This window comes from Lolium perenne, chromosome 1 (assembly GCF_019359855.2).
Source record: "Lolium perenne isolate Kyuss_39 chromosome 1, Kyuss_2.0, whole genome shotgun sequence".
In the NCBI taxonomy this organism is placed as follows: domain Eukaryota; kingdom Viridiplantae; phylum Streptophyta; class Magnoliopsida; order Poales; family Poaceae; genus Lolium; species Lolium perenne.
In genome coordinates this window covers 259208473-259222407 of record NC_067244.2, presented here as the reverse complement: position 1 = coordinate 259222407, position 13935 = coordinate 259208473, and the positions used below count along the sequence as shown (strand labels likewise).

The following is a 13935-nucleotide window of genomic DNA, read 5'->3' as shown; positions in this document are numbered from 1 at the left end:
ACCGGAGCCGCTTCGCCGGATCCATCATCCACCGCATCGGATCTTGCTCACCGACACCGCTGTGCATGAACCGGATCTGCTTCAACGGCGCCGTGCATGATCCACACCTATCTAAACTCTTCTACTGTCGCTTTTCTATTGTTGCCTGCAAGTTCTTATTTAATCATGGGGGAACCTGTTTTTGCTAACGACGCGCCGTTACGTTTTTGCAGATGAGATGAGTAACCATGAAGTGTAATGGCCGTCTCTCCAAGCCCAAGTAGCACATGTAGTGTACTTCATCACCGGATCTATCAACCTCAGGAAGATTTACTCCCACAAAGTGCTTCTCCTAATGTAAGTCCCTTGTTTTAGCGCCATGTTCTGTGTTCAGATGCTTATTTGTCTGACCTCTTTAAGTACATTCCTAGCTATGATAGTAACACCTATTTTCTAGTTCATTGCTAAGTTTAAGAGATTGAACATTTTGGTTTGCATTCCCTGGTCTGTAGATGTAGCCATCATAACTTCTATCTTGCTGCAGTCGTTGTTACAAAAATTATAGGCTGCTACTATTTTGTTCATGCCAATCTTGTTCTCCCTGAACATGTTGGTTTGCATTCCCTGTACTACAGGTGATGCCATTGTTATTTCTATCTACTTCGTCGTAAGCTAACAAAGTAACTGCCTGCTATTAGTTCCTGCATGCTATTGCTCTGCCATCTTGCAGTACAAATTTATTTGAACTCGTCACAGCAGCTACTTCCATCATAATTTTGTCTGCCATCTGATTCTTCAAAAGATGCAATATTAACTTGTTTCTCTTACTTGGCATGGCGCTCACATGCAGAATGGTGAACATATCGGTGTGCATTCCCTCTTCTACAAGTTCACAGGTGATCCCACTATATTCCGTTTCTGGTCCATCCTAAGCCGTAGCATTAACTATCCTCTATGTGTTGCTCATTACAACTTTATATCCCGAAACAAATTGATTTGCATTCCTTTATCTACAAGTTTATGAGTAATGCCATTATAACTCCTATCTGTTTTTTTTCCTAGCTATTATAGTAACATCATGCTATTATTTAGTTCATGGCCAATTTTAAGTAATTGCACATGTTGGTTCGCATTCCCTGCTCTATAGTTTTTGGCATCGTAACTTCTATTTTTGGTTTACATTCCCTGCTCTGTAGATCTAGCCATCATAACTTTATCTTGCTCAGTCCTTGTTACAAAAAATATGGCCTGCTACTATGTTCCAATTTTTTACTCCAGGAACATGTTGGCTTGCATTCCCTGTACTACAGGTGATGCCATTGTTTTGTATCTAGTTCATCGTAAGCTAACAAAGTAAGGACTTAGTTTGGCATGCTATCACTCTGCTATCTAGCATGTAGTACTAATAAACTTGTCATACTACTAGATAATAATTTTGTGTGCCATCTTGTTCTTCAAAAGCTGCATTATTGACTTGTTTCTCTTACTTGGCATGACGCTCACATATGAAATACTGAACATATTGGTTTGCATTCCCTCTTATACAAGTTCACAGGTGATCCCACTATATTCTGTATCTGGTCCATCCTAAGCTCCAACATTAACTATCCTCTACGTGTTGCTCATTACAAGTTTATATCCCGAAACATCTTGATTTGCATTCCCATCACTATAAGTTCGGGAGTATTGTTTAGTTCACGGCCAATTTGAAGTAACTGCACTTGGCACATGTTGGTTCACATTCCCTCCTCTTTAGCTTTTGCCATCGTAACTTCTATTTTTGGTTTACATTCCCTACTCTGTAGATGTAGCCATCATAACTTCATCTTGCTCAGTCGTTATTACAAAATTTATAGCCTGCTACTATGTTGTTCATGCCAATTTTGTACTCCCTGAACATGTTGGTTTGCATGGGACTCGACAGTAGTAAGTCTGATGTTTCATTCTAACATGCTCTGTTATATTGGCTGTTGGTGTGCGGCATGCACTCTTTGTTTGCTTATTGGTAGTCTATATTAGCCCCATACAGGTAAACTATTTGTGTGCATTACAATGATCTTGTTATAACGACGAAATGATGAGTTCCAAATTCTTTGGCAAACAACATTGTAGTATCTTAGCCTTTCCATTGTTGCTGTCTTAACTTGTAATGTCTTTGTTTCAGATATAGGTGGTGCACGGATAACTTAAAAGATTGCTGAATTGCTTCATTGTATTGCTAGGTTTAATTACCATTCAATTTCTCTGGGTTCTGTAATATTTTTTCAAAGCCTTGCAGCTGATGTAATATTTAGTTAGTTTCTATAGTTCTTTCGCGCATTCTTTCTATGGTGCTTGTGGTAAGTGAGGCTATCCGACAGAAATCATGTGCTGCATAAATATTATCAGTATCTTTCTATGTTCTGCGCAATCTAAGTCACAAATTCCCATCCCTTCAACGGCCCAATTAAGCGAAATCACATATGTACAGGCCCGCAAAATCCTAAAGCGCCTATCAGGCCGGCATATAAACAGCAACTAAACGGGCTGGCCCACTTATTTATTGGGCTAGCCCACTTGCTTTAAGGTGGACCCCACTCACTAACTCGGATGGCCCTGTAACAGGAAAGTGGGCCCCACGTGCTTATTGGGCCAGCCCGTTAGCAGGAAAGTGGGCCCCACAAGCTTATTGGGCCGGCCCACTGCCTTGTTGGACCAGCCCACCTGCTTTATGGTGGATCCCACTTACTAACTGGGCCGACCCGTTAGCAGGAAAATGGGCCCCACCTGCTTATTGGGCCGGCCCACTAACCTGTTGGGCTAGCACACTTGCTTCATGGTGGACCCCACTTACTAATTGTGCCGGCCCGTTAACATGAAGTGGGTCCCACCTACTTATTGGGCCGGCCCACAAACTTATTGGCCAGTCCACCTGCTTTATGGTGGACCCACATACTAACTGGGTCGATTTGTTAACAGGAAAGTGGGCCCCACCTATTTTTTTGGGCCGGCCCACTAACTTGATGGGCCAGCCCACTTGCTCTATGGTGGACCTCACTTACTAAATGGGCCGGCCCGATAACAGGAAAGAGGGACCCACACGCTTAGTGGGCCAGCCCACTAACTTCTTGGGCCAGTCCACTTGCTTTATTGTGGACCCCACTTATTAAATGGGCCGGCCCGATAACAGGAAAGTGGGATTCACATGCTTAGTGGGCCGGCCCTTTTGACTGTTGACCGATCAAACGAAGGCATTCGACCCGGCCCACGTGCTTAGTGGGCCGGCCCGTTTAAGTTTTGACCAGTCAACCTTAGAGGTTAGGCCCGGCCCACGTACCTAATGGACCAGCCCAGCTATATAGTTGACCGGTCAAACTAAGTCAGCTAGCCCGACCCGCAAACTAAATGGGCCGGCCCGCTTAAGGCGTGGCAGGCCTTGTGTGGGCCTACCATCTACCATGGGGTTTCAGCCGGTTAACGGTGTTAACTGACAGTTAACGGCGTCTCCCACGTGTCATTTTGCATGACGTCAGCAATCAACGGGCTCCCGAAAACACTTCTGCAATGGTCCGATTTTCCGTGGCGGAAGGGCGCCCGAACACGACGAACCGAAAAAAACGTGGTAGGACTTTGCATGACGCAGTTTGGACCACAGAACCCATATCATCGGGTTAGGCCCATAGGCGACGAAAAAGGGGCCATACCTGACGAAAATTGGACGTTGAGTATCAGAACTTTTCTTGTAGTGTTAGCAACATCAATACATATACCACCAAGACACCACCTAAAATTTCAGACTCTGCAAAAGCGACGCCTTCAAGAAGGGAACAGAGCACCAGCACCGTCGTAGCCCGATCAAAGATCTTAGATTTTCACCTTGAAAATATTCCCTGCTCTCAAAACAATACTTTCAACAACAACATTGCCAGACACAACCAGTTAAGGCCAGACCTTGAGTTTTCACCCAAAAGGTAAGACTCGGAACTTCACATGTGCTGCCGCCCCCACTTTCATACCACTGTTGCGAAGCCCGGAACACCAAGCAAGTTCCTCAACATCGCAATGACTTGAACCTCCCTTAGCTAGTCCTTCAAGACGACCTTCATGATATTCTCTTCTTTTGACTTCACCATGATGTCAACACAGAACAGAGCTTCGTGCAGGTCCCTCCAGAACCAAACGGTCGGAATAAAAGCATGGTGTGCACGACCGAATACCACCGATCCAGCAAACTCCATGCAAGAGAAGCACTGTTAAATTCGCCGGGGGCGCCTTCCGGAACTCAACTCTCCGGCCAGATTGACAAGGGCAGGCCTCAGGAAGGTCTTCTTCTTTGCCCAAGAGCGACCCAAGGACCGCCGCCTTTATTCAGGTCGGGCCCCCACATCGGTGACCATCCCAGGCTGGCCAAGGTTGCCGCCGGAGACACCAAGCACAGATCGCGTAGTCCAGAGACACCGCACACGCTTGGGCACTGCCGCAGCCGAAATGTCAGCCCTCCACCGCCGGCCGCCGAGAGGCGAGGAGAAGAGGACCTAGGGTTTCCCCTGCAGTCCTCCCCCACCCATCCATCCGCCGTCAGCAGGGCTCACCACCACCTCATCGTCCATCGTGCCGCTGCCGAGCCGAGCCCACGCACCGCCACTGAGGCCACCGACGAGAGGACGAGGAGTCCCTGCCGCCACCGGCACCGACTAGGATTTGCCTGGCCGCTCCCCCTAGCGGCGGGGAAGAAGGGGAGGGGGGAGAGGGGGTCGCGGCGGCGTGGTAGGGTTTCTCCCGGCCGCCACGCGGGGGCGACACGGGAAAGGAGGAAATCTGCAAATCGTTGTCTCTAAAATGCATAAACTCATTTAAATAAACCATAGTTTTGATAAATAATTCATGAGAAACTTGTCATTCGAAATTTTATTTCAGAAACATACATATACCATGTGTACGTACTGGTGGTACTACGTTTGAGAAACGGAAGAATACTTGTACTCTGTAGAACTAGAGAAATTGAAAATTTCTCGTGGCAAAGTGCAGAAGAGAGACTCTAGAGTGCCAGCAAGACATTTAATTTTGCAGATGAGTGCACATAAAGCTTGGGGGCCCCATCGTCCCCCCGAGCCGCGCGTAGGCCGGATCCATCTGCCGCCATCTCTTCTTGGATTACCCCTCTCCCGTTTCCTCCGTAGATCTAGTCAGCATCGGCATCGTGGCAGGTGGCATCGTGGCAGGTGGCCGCGGTTCTTCGTGCCGGGAGAACCACCAGGCTCCGGGACGAGCGTCAGAGCATGACTACGTCAGGGCTTGCACGAAGTGCGTTTCTTTCCAGGCCAATCAATCGTTTCAACTTTCAACACGGTCGGACGCTGTTTTTATTTGACGAACTCGAAGAGGATGTCTATGGCTTTCGTGGGTAGCGGTATCTCCGTGGAGTAGATGCGTCAATGGCGTCCGTTCATCGGTCAGTGCACCTGGGGCCACCGGAGCCTCCACGCGGTTCAGGTGATGGGGAGCTCGCCGGGGAGGGAGTGTGGCTTCCACGCGGTCTAGTTTCCAACGATGGCAAGCTTGCTGATGTCGCATCTCCGTGATGCATGCCATATCGTCGAAGCCCGATGTAGCGGTAGATTTACTTCTGTGTTTCGCGAGGCCTGTGGCTTTTATTGGTCCAGCCGGCCGGTACCATACTCGATTTTGTATTGTTATCCTACTCGTATATTTGACGTATGAGCGGAGAGCAATCGGGGGTGCCAAGAATTCACACGCCACGGACGAAGCACAGCAGCGAGGGACTAAACGGATGAAACCACGAAAATACTTTTGCTTTTATTAGTACTAGGAAAAATACCCGTATGTTTCACCGGGATTAATAAAAACATCAATATTTATTTTTAGAAAATTAACATGAAATTGAAATTTATTCCCAAAGGTTATCTGACCAGTGTAAGCCTATCCTTAGTTCGCCCTTTCATCATAATTTCATATAGTGCATTATTAACAATACATATGTTTTTAATGTAAACTGTAATTTTCATAGTAAGAAGTTATGCGTAAAATATTATTGTACTTGGTGCAAGCTCTACTTACTGCATCTTAAAATAACTGAACCTCGAGATGTTGCGGTTGGAGATATGCTCTCAAGTTGCACATCTGATGGCATATGTAGAAGGCAACTTCAGACAACGAAACGACAAAATATGATATGCCCATCCAAAATCATCGATTCCATGTAATACCGTCGAGTCTGATGCTCGAGTCTTTGCACCACACCCCCTCTGCAGACACACGACAGAGCTTTCCAGGTATCGACGCTCGCTGCGATGTACTAGCGAACGACTTGATGGCCATGCCCATGCTTATGTTCAAAACTTCAAACTCTTTTTTGCAAGAGAACACATACTTCGGCGGCGATGGCTGAGTTAATTGCGGTGAAGAACGAGTAAAAAATAGCAAAAAAACATTACGATCAATTAAAACTAATACAACATCTAACTATCGCTGGCGGCTAATAAGATCAGTAGCTAGCACACGAGCTAGCACATTCGACCATCATGGTGAGCTTCATCAATCACGGAGCATGCCCAAAAAATTAAGACCAACCTGGCAACCTATGGGGCTGATCTGCAAGATGAAAGCACACAAACTAAGCCTCCTATATCCATACTCGTGGGCATCTGCACTGCAATCTTGGCTAGCTCCATATCAGAGTAGATCAGCAGCATTGAGCTCTGCTCCAGCTAATTTTGAAGTCCTGACCATGACCATGACTAGCATGTACCGCCTCTTCTATGATCAGCGACGACATGTGGTTGGTCTACTCCAGCGCAGAAGGGCAGCAGACACACGCACATACACCATCCATGGCGACCAGCAACGACTCGATGGTCGCCGGCCAGGTCGAGCACATCGTACCTCAACTCCCACCAACAGCTTGTGGCAGAAGCCTCGAGGTCAGGCATTTGGTGGCAAAGCTCCGGCGAGGTCTCCACCATTGCATGATCGCGTTGCGTCTGCTGGAGGCGTGGCGAGGCGAGAGGGCTTCTATCTTCTTTATATACTAGCAAAAGTGCCCGTGCGTTGCACCGGGAAAAACACCAGCTAGGTGGACCTCCTTGCCACCGTCAGGCCGATGATTTCACTCTGAGTGGCCTGCTAGCGGCGGCGCGAGGATTTCCCTCTTGGTAAACTGGATGGCCCGTCGCTGCCCGTCGGCGTGAGGATTCCGCCCTAGATTGTTGGCCTGGCACCACCGTTGGCCTTCACCTTGGCGGGGCTTTCCACCACGCGCGCATGCACGCGCTCCGTCTCCCTGGAGGCTCTTTGCGCCTCTCTCCTCTTCGCCTACACCATCTCCTCTCAGCGTCCTGGCGTGCTCGGAGCCAGGTCAAACCGTCAGCAGCCGCCTGTCTATTCCAGGCAAACTGCGCGCCACTTCTGGCTCTTGCGTTCCACGATGGCATTGTGTTTCGCCTCCTCATAGTGCGCCCTACTGGTTGGGCAAATGCATCTGGAGCAGACGTCAGGCATGCGCGACGGCAAAGATCTCCGTCCTCCGCGTGAGCAGGTCGCTAATGGCCCGGCGCTCGGCATGCCGCTCAGTCTTAGCCTCCGTGGTAACGCGGGATACCACGGCCACACACTCCTCGACGGCGTCGTACCACCCGTCGTCGTCCTCCTTATCGACGTCCAGGCCATCTCCACCTGCTCCGCCACCTCTGGCCCTCTGCCGCCGCACACCTCGGCCTCGCGCACCTTCTGCACAGACTGCTTGGTGGTCAGCAGGAACTGCCTGCGCGCGGCCAGCATGAGCTTCCCTCACATCGTTTGCAGCTTGTTAGGCATCGTGATGAGGAGAGAGTGTCGAAGAAGGAAGAGGAGGCAATGGTGTCGGTGTCTGGTATGAGACAATGAGTCCGCAAGCGTCGGCTATTTCAGCCAGCCGCCGTGGTGGGAAGTTGGCAGGAGGGTGTGCACCAAGCACCGTTTCCAACTTATTAAGGTTGTGCAGCTTCTAATTTGTGGCCTTCATCATGTGCAATACCATCTGTACAACATAGTGTAGCTCAGACTCTAGAGGCGGAGAGAGACGGCCCAGCCCCAGGATTCTAACCAAAAGAAACCAGCAGGATCCATTTAGCCCACCTCGAGGAACTCAATAAGTCGAAAGCTACCTTCTCCAGCATGTTCCAATCGGAGAAGCAGGCGATGTACTGTGCTCGCGGTAGAACGGCAGCAGCTCCACATGAACGACACACGTACTTTCCTGGCACCGGCAGAAACAAAGTGAGTCCGCCTACCTTGGCGGCATGGATGTGCTCGGCGACCACCCGGGTGCCCGCGCCGAGGAGAACCTGCGTGGCCTGGATGTCAAGCTGGAAGTCCGCCAAGTGTTTGGCACCCGCGCCGACTCTGCACCCGTCGGCGTGCACCAATTGGTGATGGCGTGATGTTGTTCCCATCGTCGGTTAGTCTAGGATCGATCATTAGCTCTTGTCCGCCAAATCCAATCGATGCATTCGGTTAAGAATAAATCCGTACAACTGTGCCACGCAAGTTCCATGTCGTCTGTGACTCTGTGGCCTCCATACCTTTAGGCACCCTTCCGTCGACGCGGTCGCCATGGACGCCGACGAGTGGGCATCCTCCTGGTCCTCCTCGACATTGGCGCCCAGGAATTCAAGGATCTCGCTGACGTCTTGGCTACGCTCCGGGTTCCTGCCGGCCAGGTTGGCTAGAAACGCCGCCGGAAATTCATCTCAATCTGATCCTCCTCCTCGATGTAGAAACCCTAAAAACAAATCGATCTGGTCTCGTTGTATATATATATGGAGCAACCTAGGCACGCTTTGGGCTGCACGTTCGCGTGTTGGAACCAAAACCAACCGGTATGAACAGGTACTGTGGCAATTTAATGTATTATGTGATTTAGTGGGAGGGCAAAACGGTCCAAAAAAAAGCGTTGACGAAACTTTTTGGCAGAAACCTTAGCTCCTTTATTATTAGGTATAGATTTTCCTTTACGTAGTGTTTGGATGTAGTGAATTGGACCCAGAAAGCCCATGGAATTGTTGCGCGGAAACGGAAGCCAATTCCAGCCCACCCCGCCCCGCCCAGATTTTGTGCAGGGAACGTTTCAGAGGGTTCAGCCTCCGTATTCATCTGGACAATCGATCCCTCGCGCTCGACTCCGCCCGGCCTCTTCCTGGATCGCGGCGATGGGACTCTGGCGACGGTACGCATCTTCCCCAACCTTGTTTCCTTCTTCCTCTCCCCGCCCGGCCATCCTCAACCTATTCTTGCCGTCCTCTTCCTCTCGCTAGTCCGACCTTCCATGACTCCAGCTCGAAACCCTAGTGTATACATAGAGTTGGAGACGGCTGCTGTGGATGAAACCATGGCGGTCGGGCGTAGTGGCGGCGGTATGGGATAGGAGGCGGTGTTTTCCGGCCAATTTGACGCAAGTATCTGCTTTAGATCAGCATTTAGCCATGGAGTAGTTTCTACATACATGGTGTGGTTTCTGTCTGCATCTCAAGTTTTCAGTTCACCTGCGCAGCTGGTCAGGTCAATCATGGAGTAGTACAGGGAACACTAGTAGAAAAAGAGGCTTCCGTCCACCCCTATTAGTCCCGGAAATATTCGAACCGCGAATAAAGGGGTCTTTAGTCGCGGTTCGGGAGCCCTTTAGTCGCGGTTGGTAACAACAACCGCGACTAAAGGGCCACCAACCGGGACTAAAGGTTTTTCCGAGTTTTTTTAATCCCCACGCACCTCCACCCCACCCCCCCCCCCCTGGATCGCCTTTTTTAACACTGTAAAATAGAAAAGAAAAATGATAGAAAATTCAAAAAATAAAATCTTTTGAGATTCCTGTATGTCATGCAACCTACTATTAGGGAAAATTAACAAATTCGAATTTTCACCTTTTTTGCAAAAAAAGTAAAAAAAATGGTAAAACCGCAATAACTTTTGCATACGACGTCGAAAAAAAGCGTATAATATATCAAAAAAATCCTGGGAAAAAGTTACATCCGAATTCACCCGGGTTTACCCGGTTAGCCAAATTTTAGATTCTCAAAATTCCAAATGAAAATATGAAAGCAGGAAGATTTTAGTTTTTGCTACAAATTATGGATTTTATATTTTTTAAATTTTTCAAAAAATTAAAAGTATTAATTGCATCCAGCATAAAGATTACTATTACTTTTACCCAATTTTTAGATTTTCAAATTTTTAGGTTTAGGTTTGGCAAAAAAAAAAGTATTTAAAAAATAAAATTAAAAATTAAAAATAATAAAAATTTAAAAGTTAATATTTATTTATTTATTCACGATTATTATTACATCATTATTTTTGTTTATGAAAAAAATTATTTGAAATTCAAACAATAAAAAAATGTGACATCGACCAACATGTTAATAGGATTGATATGATACTACTATCAACAACATGTGCGCGAAGCACTTGGAAGTGGGATGGGAAAGGAACTCGGAAGTTAAGCGTGCTAGAGGTGGAGTAGTGGGAGGATGGGTGACCGAGCGGGAAGTTTGACCACGAGTAAGTAATTTGACTAGAGAGCATAGTGTAGTTAGAGATAGAGACTAAGCTATGCAAATAACCGAAATAATAGAAATTCTGAAAAAAAAATAGAAAAAAAACGGAGTGAAAAAAAATTAGAAACCCAAATGAATTAAAAAAAATTAACGAAATAGCCTTTAGTCCCGGTTGGGGACACCAACCGCGACTAAAGGTCCTTCGCATAGGCGCACGCTAGCCGCCCATGTGGACGGGCCTTTAGTCGCGGTTCGTAAGCAACCGCGACTAAAGGGAGGGGGCCTTTAGTCGCGCTTAATTGGTCGCGGTTGCGCAACCGCGACTAATGGCAGTTGCGAACCGCGACTAAAGGCGTTTTTTCTACCAGTGGAAAATGCATCTGGCCGAGTATTTCATGGCATCTAGCTGACTATTTAATGGCTTCTGGCTGTCTAATTCACTAATTTACGGGTTGGTTTAAATATATTTTCTTTTCTTTCGCAATTGCAGATTTGCTTCCGTATCAAGTAGCAGCTGAGGACAAGGTATAAACATCAACTCATGTCTCAGCTTTTTGTTACCGTACTATGCATTTTTTTGTCATGCATGTAAGAATGGTGTTTGTATTGTAGTTTTATCATGTCACAACAAGAATTGGTTGCTTACATTACCGACGAGAATAAAAGAAGAAAAAGAAAAAGGATATTGTTGACAAAGAAGTACTTTGAGTTGTCATGTCTTGCTCTGGCTTATCTCAGTATGCAAAGGACTCCTAGAAACCTTGGTTGCTTCAATGATGATGAGGAAAAGGTTGCATATAGGAAGTACATATTGAAAACAACATACGATGGGTCCGAGAGTAATTGCTATGATAAGCTACGCTTAACTAAAAGAAACTTTCATGATCTTTGTGCTATGTTACGTGAGAAGTGTGGACTCAAAGATAGCACGCTTGTCACCGTAGAAGAAAATGTTGCTATGTTCCTACAAGTTGTTGGACATGGAATTAAAATGAGAATGTTGGGTGGCACTTACCAGCAGTCTTTAGAGACTATCAGTAGGAACTTCTCTACTGTGTTATCATCCATCTTATCTCTAAGTGGTGACTTCATAAAGCTTCCTGATCCTACTGTGAACCCTCCAAATGATTACAAATGGCAGTGGTTTGGCAATGCACTTGGAGCACTAGAAGGGTGTCATATTCCTTTGTTTGTCCATACCGCTGATAAAGGGAGATATAGGAATAGACATCAAGAGATCACCACTAACATGTTAGGTGTTGTTGACTGGAACATGAAATTTCTCTATGTTCTACCTGGTTGGGAGGGCTCGGCATCAGACTCGAGAGTGTTAAAAGATGCTATGAGGACTGATCGTGAAGATGCATTTGTTGTACCACATGGTATGACTCGTAGTCTTGGCTTTTTTCTCTTTTTTTGCCTTGTCGTTCAATAACATTTTTTACTTCACAAATAGGAAAGTACTACCTAGTGGATGCTGGCTATACCAATGGACATAGATTTCTATCACCATTCAGATCCACTCGGTACCATTTGAAAGAATGGGTTGCAAGTCAACAACAGCCCCAGAACTACAAAGAGTTATATAACTTGCGACATGCTCGTGCGAGAAATGTTGTGGAGAGAACCTTTGGATTGTTGAAAAAAAAATGGGCTATCCTCCGGTCGTGTAGTTTCTTTTCCATAGAGGACCAGGTAACACATGTTAACATGTTGTACTAATAATCCATACTAAACAACAAATGCTGACTATGAAAATATTTGCAAATTCGTATTATTAATGCGTGTTGTGTGTTACACAACTTTGCAAGGGATAGACAACACGTGAGGGATAATTTGTTGCTACAGGAAGTCGACGCTGAACTAGCAAACATGGCTCCTGAACCTGCAGATGATGCTACTTTAATTAGAAGTGTCCAACTAACTGCTGCATGGACCGCTTTTAGGGAGCTATTTGCCGAGAATATGTATGCTGAGTACCTCGTGGCGCATGCACAAGCAGAGATAGAGTAGAAAAGTAGTGATTCATGCTCGTTGTGTGATACATGATTTTGTGGACATTTTTTTAATACATGCATCATGGTGAGCTTTATCAATCACGGAGCATGCCCAAAAAATCAAGACCAACCTGGCAACCTATGGGGCTGATCTGCAAGATGAAAGCACACAAACTAAGCCTCCTATATCCATACTCGTGGGCATCTGCACTGCAATCTTGGCTAGCTCCATATCAGAGCAGATCAGCAGCATCGAGCTCTGCACTAGTAGAAAATCTCTCATTAGTACCGGTTCCAGAGGGGCATTCGTACCGGTTGAGAAACCGGTACAAATTATCCGGCACTAAAGGCCCCCCCTCTTTCGTACCGGTTGCTTACGAACCGGTATAAAAGGGGCCTCCACGTGGGCCACCAGGAGAGCTCAGGGCCAAGGAGCTTTGGTACCGGTTGGTAATACGAACCGGTACCAAAGGTTCCCACCCGCGGCAGGGAATTTGCCCAAATCTCTGCCGCGGCAGAGAATTGGATTTTTAGGGTTTTTGGAGGGGTTTAGGGATATCGGTTTGTTTCATATCGCGTCGATGCACCAGAAACGCGTTTGGGTTTAGGTAGTAAATGAAGATCAAGATGATGCATAGCAAGTTGGTGCATATAATATAACACACATGTAATTGCATAAGATCGCAAATTAAGTAGCACTATGCATGAAGATCGATCTTCATGCATAGTGGTACTCTCCGAGGCGTACTCTATATATGTCTATTACATGTAGCATAGTGGTACTCTTCGAGTCAACTATATATGTAACATGTACATCTTCATTCATAGTGGTACTCTATGAATGGTGGTATGACGTCCCGAAGGAAAAATCCCGCCAATTCCTCGCCTATTGCTATGAAGCGGTCATCGATTGAGAGCTTGTTCCGCTTTCTTGCCAACTATAAAAGAATAAGATACAAATGAATACATGAAACAACTATTACCGAAACTCGGCACAACTTATGATAAGAAAACAAATTTGTGAAGATTGTTTTTGTACCTCTTTATTTCTTTCATTATTCGTTCTCTCGCTGACAATTCTGCGGATGTACTCGCAAACGAAGAATCCACAGAGATCGGTCCCTTCTGGTTGTTGCGGGCATTTCTTTACAAGAATATAATTCAATCAAACAATAGTCAAGTATGATAATTAAAGGTGTGTGGACCTAGGTAGTACTACTTACTTTCGCCTTCCATCGCAGCTTCGGTGTCCATTCACGGGACTTATCTTCCTTGATGAAAGTTTGCCATACACTGCTCGACAAAAGAAAATGCATAAAAGAGTCATCAATTAGTTCATAGCAGGAAATTAACGAAACAAACCGATAAGAATTAAAATTACCTTTTGAGCATTAAATAACAAGACACGTATAGTTCCGATTTTTTGCTTAGTGAGT

At 46.3% G+C, this 13935-nt stretch overlaps 1 long non-coding RNA gene across 1 annotated transcript; it reads left to right on the top strand.

The window, feature by feature from the left end:
- The first annotated feature begins 9115 nt into the window (after positions 1–9115).
- Positions 9116–12365, top strand: LOC127326330 (uncharacterized). Its single transcript, XR_011750780.1, has 4 exons — positions 9116–9181; positions 10993–11027; positions 11115–11884; positions 11959–12365. It is a non-coding gene; the product is annotated as an uncharacterized lncRNA (long non-coding RNA).
- Positions 12366–13935: the final 1570 nt, after the last annotated feature.